Here is a 10,691-nt window from a genome sequence, read left to right as displayed (position 1 = left end):
CGTGTCTTTTCTTTGAAATTTACTCGTTTGTATCCTCCTCGTCTCTATATAAGCGTGACCATAGTGCTGAATGGTGTTTCACGTAGCGCATCAGAGGATGAGAGAAGAGCGAGAATGGAGGTCAGTGTGTGAGCAGCTTCGCTCCTACTCGATTGTACGTATTCCCCGCACGAGAGTTCACCGACCGGCGTGTCTGATTCTCTCTTATTCGAACTTTTCTTCCGTTTCATCGCACGCATTAAAATTGGGTTCCGACGTATTCAGGTTTTTTTTCGCTCCTTTTCCTTTCGGTATCTAAACATTCAATCTCCACGAGAGATCACTGATGGGGAGATACGACGTGGAAAAACTTCAAGCACTGTATTTAAACAACCGAAAAATGAAGTTTCGTGGGACCCTCCGATCGATGTGTCGGATCGCTGGCGATCGATAGCGAGAGTAATAAAACGAAGACTCAAAACTAATCACTCAATTTAGCTCCGGTCCGAGAGCCTTTTTCTTAGATTTTTTCGGCAAAAGTAATCGTGCTGTAAGCTTCAGAGTTCGTGTTCTGAAATCCGAAGACGCAAAGTTTTGCCACCGGGACAAAAGTAAGGAGACAAAAAGTGCTGCCGGGTCGTTACCGATTTACCAGACACGTACCGGACTCCAAAGTTCTCTGTTACGCAAAATAAGCGTTACGAACTTTCTTCGATTCTTAAACCTCCACGTTTTAGATTAGTCTAACCGCTCCATTGCTCGCCAAATTTCACGATCCTCAATCCCAGTGCAGTTTACCCTGCGCACCGTAACTGCGTGCCATAAATACGTGGAGGTTCGAACGGTAGGCATTGCTTGAGAAAAAGTGGAACGTCAAAATTCGAATTTTTATCGTTTCACGTCATTGGACGAGCGGAAATTGTGAACAGGCTTTTGCAAACGTCGCTGACTAGTCAGTCGATAATCAAATAGCATCGAATTTCAGGACCGGTAGAAAGGTATTGAGGAATAAAATTTTCCCTAAGAAATTTCGAGTTTGAAGGTCAAAAATATTTTTTTTTCTTGATTTTATTTGAAGTAAAAATTTTGTCGAATCTCTCCGAAAAAATCGTCTTCCTGACAGATATTCCGGCTTCCTGAATAACCTCGCTCAAAACAACCGTGAACAGCATAACCGACATACAAAATAACTCTAATATCCCAAAAAACAAAAACACACACCCGCAAACCTAACGAACAAACGAACAAACAAAAACAGACACACGAACTTAAACAATGTACCAATGCGAAGGAAGAAAAATTGTAGGGTGGGTGTTCTCGAGACATCTCGAAATGTTAAGCATGTTAAAAATAATAAATAATAAACTTATAATGAAGCATTTTTAATCTAGCACCGAAAATTTCAGGTTTCATATATTTATCCGAAATCAATATTCCAAATGAATATTTCAATTATTCTCCACATTCCATTGGTTACAAACTTAAAGCTCATTTGAAATGACGATTATTTTTCTCGTGGTTTTTCTGTCCATGGGTTGCATTGTTCATCGGTTTTTTTGTTCATTGTTATTTTGTTCGTTGATTATTTTACCAGGTTATTTTGAGCGAAGTTACTTAGGCAGACACCGATATTTTTATGGGTGTATATAAATCGAGCATTTCATTGAAATTCAGGCCATTCAAATGGTCCTGCTGAAATATCGTGAATAGCAGAAAAAAATGACAAAATTCTCAAGTTCATTCTTTTTTATGAAAACTCATACAAAATCCGAAGCAAAAATAATCGGCGACAATGCATACGAATAGCGTATTTGGGTAATGAGACGAACGAATAAAGTTTGCATCTCGGTTTGCATTGGGATTGTGAAACTTTCGAATCGAATGATCGGAGCTTGAAACTTTAGTAGTTTCGAGGCAACATCCTTCGCCATTTGAATACCGCGAATTTAATTTTGCGTTTCGATTATTAGAGTTATGAAAATTCGTGGAAAATTTTTATCAAGCAACGAAAAAGTACGAACCCAAGAATTCTTAGAGCCACGAAAAGTAGTTTTTCATACGAAACGAAGACACGATAATTCTGTTTTTTTTCTTTGCATATTTGTTTGTAGATTATCGCCGCTGATTGTATCAGCAGAAATTTCGACTCGCACCCTTGCTCGAGTGGATTTGCATAAAACATTGAAATCGCACTTCCCAGCAGAATTTGCATTTGGTCTTTTTAAGCGCAAAACTCAAGGATAAAATCAACAAAAATGAAAAGAAACGGGCGAATAAACAGTGAAGCGAGTGGAATGCCGGAAGCCTTAGTTTCGAGCCTGTTGCGTAAAGAGATCCTGGTAGATGCTCGTACACTTTTGCTCATATAACCCGCAGTGAACAATAAAAAAACTTCCGGTTTTCCCATGTGATCCTTGGCGCGTCTGTAAAATCTGAAGATCCCGAGAGAGGATCGCTCTGTACACGCGCTAAAAGTCAAAGTAAATAAAAGTTTGAGCTCCGAGGGACTGATGGTGGGAAATGAGGAAGTGCGCGGTGATGATGCTTCGTGCTAGTAATTCTTCCAGTGTGACAATTAAATTCAACAGCAAATTATAAATACAGGGAGTGTATTCGCTCTTACGTGAGACATTTTTGTACCTTTCCCCAAGTATTTTTTTTTCCGCCAAGAAAGTATACTCGAGAAGGAGGCGTTCTAATATCCAACTTCACGGGGACCAGGTACGCGACGAATTGTCGGAGGCGTTATAATGAGAAACGGAAAGAAAGTGAGAAAACGAAATGGTGAAACGATATCGCCGTTTCGAAACTTCTCGGAGTTTTTAATCCAACGGACTTTTCGTTACAAAAATATCTTCTCAATCATAGTCATTGTTATTCAGTCATAATTCGGTAGATACTCGACAGTTTTGTTTCTTTAAGGCAGATCGTGCCCGAAGAATCGCATTTTATGGGTGTCTAAATTAGATCGATTTTTATTTCCTAATTAAGGATATTATCACTTTAAATTCGCGTCAGAGTTATTCATTCGAAATTGTAAATACATTTTTTCAACTTATTTTTCGGCGAATAAAATTACAAACCATAATTAAACGAGGATCCAACACTGACTGAACCCCAAATTTTATTCGTCCCTGGCTAAAATACTATAGTTTTTATGTCAAAAATCAATTTAGAGAACGCAAAGGGAAAGGGATAAAAAAAAGTGTTAATAAAAAGACAAAAGGCTGTGACAGCAATGGCCCAAGCCAAGAAGAAACAAAATGCTGAAATAAGCAAATGTGACTTTACGAGTGCTCATTACCCAATTTCGTTTAATCCTTAACGTAATATATCTTTATTACTACTAAGGCAATTGTCTCGAATTTTTTCCCAGACCTTCGTTATATGCTTCATTGTTATTGTGTACTTCTTCATAAACTTCGTAAGAAGGGTTCATTCGTTAAATGGAAAGATAAACGATTTTTTATGCATAGTCCCTGTGTATTTTTCTTCATATTTAAGCACGTTTATGCAAATAAGACGAACCCTTTAAGATTTGATATGCGTGTCAGTCGACTACCCATTAAAAGTGAGTAAATTGCCAGACTTTCTTAAGAAAATCGTTTCGTGTATAAACTACCTTAAGTCTTCACGTGTACACCGTGCACGTGTGGGGAGAGGAGGCGGGGGGGGGGGGGGGGGGGGGAGGAGTGGAATAAAAATCTGAAAATCTTCCTTTTATAACGAATCGACTTTCGATACCCTCGAAAATGAACCTGCTCGTTAATCATTCGAAAAATCATGAAACTTTCGAAAGATTGTGCGTGCACGAGTAATTGCGGATTAAGGAGCTTCTTACATTGTGGAAACATCGTACTCGATCGAACTCTGAAACGAGACAAAATGTTTCGATCTCAAGATTGTTTTGAAAGACGAAGAAATTGCCGGGAACTCGTCCAACTTTGATGCGGCAGGGAAAAATATAGAAAATGGGAAAAAACCGCAGTGTCTTCTCGGTGGTCGAACGGTGATCAAACGAATAGCCGGCGCACGAAGACGTGCGAAAAAACAGAAGGCGACAGTCGTCTGGCAGAATGTCGGAATGACAGGGATCGAAGAAGAAAGTGGATGTTTTAAGGACTCCGACGGAAAAACGGTGCTCGGGTGATCCTCGTCTTCCATTAACGTGAGTAATAAAATTTGCGGTTCTACTTTCGTTGGTCGATCGGTAAACGGTGTCTCACGAAATCGAGTGCGGCGACCGGTGAGCGCGCAAGCGAAGGTGATCGTTGTCGTCAAAGACCTCGAAGAAAGTTATACTCCCAAGTGAACAGCACCTTCTGGCAGTGGGCAATGGGCCACGCCTGTGAACCTCGAAGCCTGTGGCACACCACAGCAGATCCAGAGGAAAGGAGAACTTTTGTGAACGTCGGGAGTATGGAACAATCACTGAGATCAAGATAGAATGTGAAATTCGAACAATCGTGGAAACTCAACCACTCGCACGATCCCCATAATTGTAGATCATTGCAGACTATCGAGAATCTTCTGACGGAACACTGTTGCAGAGCGTCGATGATTGTTGCACATTTTCAATCATTGGCACCACAATAAACTATCAGAAGCTCCGGAAAATCAGCAAAAAGTAATAAAATATGGCATAATCGCGATCGAACGTTTCACGAGCGTGAAGAGTTCACTAAAATCGGCGAAGACCGAGTCGTTTGTCGATGAAATCGATTCTAAAAACAGTTTTTAGTGATCTACGAAACCGAGAGAAATTCTTTTGAGGTAGTTCATGCACGAAACGATTTTCTTAAGGAAGTCTTAAAATTTACTCAGAATTTAAATGGATGACTGACACACATATCAAATTTTACAGGGTTCGTCTTATCCTTAAATATAAAGAAAAATACTCAGGGGTATATGGGAACTAGGCTTAAAAAATCATTTACCTTTCTATATAACGAATGAACGCTTCTTACGAAGTTTATGAAAAAGTACACAATAACAATGAAGTATGTTACGAAGGTCTGGGAAAAAATTCGAGACGATTGTCTTGCTAGTAATAAAAATATATTACGTCAAAGATTAAACGAAATTGGTAAAATGAGCAATCGTAACCTCACGTTTGCTTATTTCAGCATTTCGTTTCCTGTTTCCCATTCCTGTCATAGCCTTCTGTCTTCTTATTAACACTTTTTTCTTCATTCATTTCTCTTTGTATTTTCCCTTTGTGCTCTCCAAAGCGATTTTTTACATAAAAAGCTGTAGTATTTTAGCCAGGTACGAATGAAATTTCGAGTTCAGTTAGTGATCGATCCCTGATTAATCAATGGCTTGTAATTTCATTCGCCAAAAAATAAGTTGAACAAATTTATTTACAATTTTGAATTATTAACTCTGACATTAATTTAGGACGATCTACCTTAATTCAAATGGAAGAGAATGTCGAAAAAATGTTGAAAAGAACTTCGGTGATCATCGAAACGAGCGAATCTGAGAGTTCAACGTCACTGTGTCAGTGAAGAAACGAAGAAATAGTAAAGGGAATGACATTAGTGATTTATGGAAACTTGATATTCGATTCCCATAGAAAAATCGTCTAAGATGCAAAGCTGTCAAGATATTTCATCGAGCGGTTAGCATTGCTTATGGAATCGTCAATTCAACGGTTTTTTCCTCGAGCAGGTTTTTTCTCGTTTAGTTGAGAATCGTTCAGAGTACATGTAGACATAACTCAGAGATGGTACCCACATGAATTATGGAATCGACTCTACGCGAGTCTTTCTATATCTTCGGTTCAACATTTACCGAGTATATGCTCACCGCAACGGAAGTTTAATGGCCTTGCGATCACCCGATATGAGTGCTGACTCTCTTCGTTATTTCGTATGGATATGTTATGCGAGTTACGCTCAACGTTATTTCCGCAATTTCTCAGTTTTTCATTCATCGCCATCAGAATCTCTGAAACTATTTCCTGCGACAGATTCCCTGGAAAAAAGTTGAAAAATTCTGCAGAACTTGAAAGAAACTCTTCAGGATTCACATCAGTCTTCTTTGAGATTTAAATGCTCAAATAAAAATGAGCGTAATTACTCCCAAACGTTGATAACCAGAATTGAGTGTTTTTGAAAATTCGAATTTACGCGCTTAAAAATGAATCCAGAGAAGAATCTCAATCGTTGTTCCGAATAATTGTCAAACTCGACTCGAAGAAATCGTTTCGAAAAATAATTTAAAAATTAAGTGGAATTCTCCCTGAATTTTTATTGAAATCGCGACTAATACATTTCGTAATGAGCAATGAAGCGGTGTGAATCCGGCTCTGGTTTCTTCGGTTGTGGCAAAAATGTGGGTGCAATTTATGATAAAATAATCTTTGTGACCGTCGTAAAAGGTGTCACGGCGTACGCAAACTGCTCCGTATTTTTATTTATTCATTGCGTCAATGAGAAAAATCTGCTGTCCGAAAACGTGCCACAGTCAAAATCGGCTAATTAAGTCCCATTTTTTGATATTTTTTATAATCGCGTAATCTTTATATTCGTGACGAAATTCGGAAGAAACGAGTTTGATTTTGGACACTTGGCGCTGCGTACACCATCGCTCGATGACTCTTGCAGAAAATTCTGCTTTCATTGAATCCCCATCAACATTTTTTACAAACTTCCATCAAACCATTAGTGTGGAGTAAAATGAGGAAATAAATCTGACACTGACCCCGGAGGACGTGAACAGCAGGAGCCCTTCGACGATGACGTATAACAATACTTCCTTCATAAATAAATGTGAGAAGCGATTGTAAGCGTTCGGTCGGAAGGTGGGCGCATCTGCGTCGAATGTAGGCAAACTGGAATCCCAACTAGATATACAAAGAATCTCAGGCCCTGAGAAGAGAATCATCGAAACAGAGTAATAAGTTGCAACCGAAAGGCGGTGATGACCCCTTTCGAATGCGTCCGGCATCGCAGTCTTACGTACGCCTTGTGAAAAGACCCACGCACGTGAATGCTCATTCAGCAGCGTTCGTGGTTGCACGCATTTCGATATACGAGCATGGCTGTTTGTAACTCGATTTCATTGTTCGTGTGAGCGATCCTCGATGGGAGTAAAACAAATGTAAATGCGGCTATTCATGACGAAAACAGGTGAAGTTCCGGCAGGAACAAGAGGTTACGACGACGAAGAAAGGAAGAAAGAAACTCGGCCGCGTCCCGAGCCGTTTGTGGACCGGGGGTATCGCACAATAAAGAGAAAGTCATTTCTCTGGGCTCCTCGAGTTGGGCGTGGAGTCTTCGTGTTTCAAGTGGCCAACGGCGCGTTTTGAGGATGCCTACGATCATCTCGGGATATTATCCGAGGGGGAAAATTACAAAGGCTCATCATCAAAGCTTTAGAAAGTTGGAAGGGGCATATTCGTGTGGCGTGCCGCTCATTATTCTGCCTCTTGGAGTGACGAGATGCGTTGAGAATCTCGTCAAATTGTTGTTTTCGCATCTCTTCGGTATTTCAACGAGAATTACAGCCTTGGCAAGAGAAAACCATTTTTTGGAGTCGCGAATTCTGGGGCAGGAGGAAAATTTGAAAAACCGAAAAGTTCTTCAGGCGCAGGCTCCGCAGTGAATGGCCAAGATTCGGAGACCTGCGCGTCGCGCAGCGTCCTTAAAAGCCTAGAAATCTGAAGACTCTCGATCGCGACTCTCGCACGAAAATCCGGTGAGTTCCGGACGATTTAAATACATTCCGGGCAACCTCGATTCGACGTTCCACGTGGCTTATCAAATATTAATTGGACGCGGAATGATACGGTAAAAAAGAAAATCGTGAAAATAAGAAGGAAAGGCTCTTTCGTGATGAGATAGGAAATCGGGAATTAGCGAGGAAAGCAGAAAAGAGTCGGCATGTAGCGTGACGTGCCGTCAAGCACACGCGATATATATCATAAAAACATCGTTCGGGGATGCCAATCGTCCCGGCACGTAATCCATAAAGGATGTTAGTGGAGTAAGAGCTCTCACTGCTCGCACCACTTTTTCATCTGCAGAATCCACCGATACCGAATACCAATGCAAATCGCTTCTCCCCAATCCCCGTATTTTCAGACGCTTCTCATTAAAAATGAAGATTCGAAACGTACGTGAATCGCGGGAGTGGCCGACGAGCAGCGTCAAAATTTGTAGCAACTCGATTCAAAGGATCTTTCATTGGCCTTCGATGTTTCGCACCTCCGCCTCCGAAAATCCAAAAATTTCGTGGTTCCTTCTTGCTGCCACTTTCCGGCCGAAACCCGTCTCACAAATCCCCATTTCGCCGCACTCAGCTTCCGCGGATCGTCAGACGAAGAAATCTCGAACTGTTTCTTCCTCGAGGAGAGGAGATCCGAGTTAGAAAACACCAGGAAGACGACCAATCGCCGTATTTATTAGAAAGGTTCGCTTTTGCCGTGGTCGAAGAAGCCACAGCATCGGAAATGTATCGCTGAAAGCCATAGGATATAGTTCCGATTTACAGTTCGTTAGGTCTCACGGTCTCACTCTAGATCCTCCTCGAGAGCTGGCCTTTACCGCATCGTGGGATAAGGCCTCGACGCGATTACTCCCAAGTACTCATTTGCTACGCGTCCAGGTACTTATTTATACACACACGGACTCGCACGTGTATTTATATATGGTTTATGCACTATATTGGTTACGACACGCGATAAAAAGACGATTATCATCTTACGATGCGTTATGAGAGTAGGAGGAGGGAACCATTCGAATTAAGCGTTCGAGCTGGTGCATGCCGGAGAAAATGATTTTCTCTCTATCCGATTATATCAACTCTATCATGCTCATTAAATAAGACTCTCTCATACAAACGGCCTTGGAAGGGTTTTTCGAAAACTTTCGATCACTGTCAGGAAATCACAATTTTTCGCCAATTTTCATCGAGGACAAATACACACACTTTCGTAAATAAGAAAGCAACATTCATTTGGAAAGTTATTTTCTTCACAATTGTTCTACTCACAGTGCAGAATGTCAATTAAGGTAGATCATGCACGAAGGATCGTATTTTGTGGGTGTCCAAATTGGCTCGATTTTTAGTTCCGAATTAAAGATACAATCACTCTGAATTAATGTCAGAGTTATTAATTCGAAATTGTGAATCAATTTTTTCAATTTATTTTTTGGCGAATGAAATTACGAGCCACTAAATAAACGGGAATCCATCACTGATTAAACCCCTAATTTTATTCGTCCCTGGCTAAAATACTATAGTTTTTATGTTAAAAATCGATTTAGAGAACGCAAAGGGAAAGGGATCAAGAAAAAAGTGTTAATAAAAAGACAAAAGGCTGTGACAGCAATTGCCCAAGCCAAGAAGAAACAAAATGCTGAAATAAGCAAATGTGACTTTACGAGTGCTCATTTCCCAATTTCGTTTAATCCTTAACGTAATATATCTTTATTACTAGTAAGACAATTGTCTCGAATTTTTTCCCAGACCTTCGTTATATGCTTCATTGTTATTGTGTACTTTTTCATAAACTTCGTAAGAAGGGTTCATTCGTTAAATGGAAAGATAAACGATTTTTTATGCATAGTCCCTGTGTATTTTTCTTCATATTTAAGCACGTTCATCTGAATAACCAATAAGACGAACCGTTTAAAATTTGATATGTGTGTCAGTCGAGAAAATGGTTTCGTGCATGAACTACTTTAAGTGTAAAGAATTCAGACATCCATCCAGGAATCGATATTCTCGAACAATTTTGATTTTTTTGCTGTTAACTGAATCCAGAAACTTCTGCAATTATCGTGGAATCTAGTCGATCCGCTAATCTGCATAAGAGTTTGATCCCGTCTTGAACAGTTTTAAGCTGAAAAACTAAATTTCTTATTAACGATTCAATGAATTCGAATTTCGGCTACGTTTGAATTCATAATTTGGATTCTCCTGAATTCGTATGAACGGCAAGGTCCTGTTGCATGAAAACATTGATGAAAAGCGCGACATCGTGAGCTAGAAATCTGAGCTGCATTTGTACAGAAATTGCAATTCTCTCATTACATTTGTGCACAAATGCCCAGAGGTGCAATTAAAAAAAAGATAAAAATTTTTCACCACTTTTCATAGCCCGTTGGCGCTAAAAAAATGTCATATATACGAGCGTGCAGTGTGTACTTTCCAAGCACTCAAAGTAGAGTTGAGCGAAATAGAAGGTCGACTACATTCACCGGCGTACGAAGAGAGCCAGCAATCCTAGAACTCGTTGAACTCCTGCGAGTGCGCGAAAATGCGTGTACCATAGAAGAATTAAAATCAACTCTGTTTCTCAAACGAAAAAATGTAGGTCGATGCAACGGAGACTTTGAGCGCGTGTTTCGCCAAATAAGCATCGCGGATTGCAGAGTCAAAAAGCTGCATTCGTTTTCTCGATCTTCATCCGGACTTTACTATGGAAACGAACAATTTGAGTGGCGATGACAGGGAGAAAGATTTTTCAACGCCAGTGACAGGTTTTCGCGATTTTTCTTGCACCAGTCACCGCACGACTTTTTTTTTATCTCGGACGAAAGTATAAACACATTGGATCGGAATAGACCAGAAAGTACCGAAAAACCAGTTGTGTGATTCTTGTATCTAGTCCAGATGACCGATTCGCGACGCTTTGGTACTTGCCAAGGGGAAACCCGATCGCTTTCCTTTCGCCAACAGCGCATGGCTGCCCCGCGGAC

The sequence above is a fragment of the Venturia canescens genome, chromosome 1 (assembly GCF_019457755.1).
Source record: "Venturia canescens isolate UGA chromosome 1, ASM1945775v1, whole genome shotgun sequence".
Taxonomy (NCBI): Eukaryota; Metazoa; Arthropoda; class Insecta; order Hymenoptera; family Ichneumonidae; genus Venturia; species Venturia canescens.
This window is presented reverse-complemented; position numbering follows the sequence as displayed.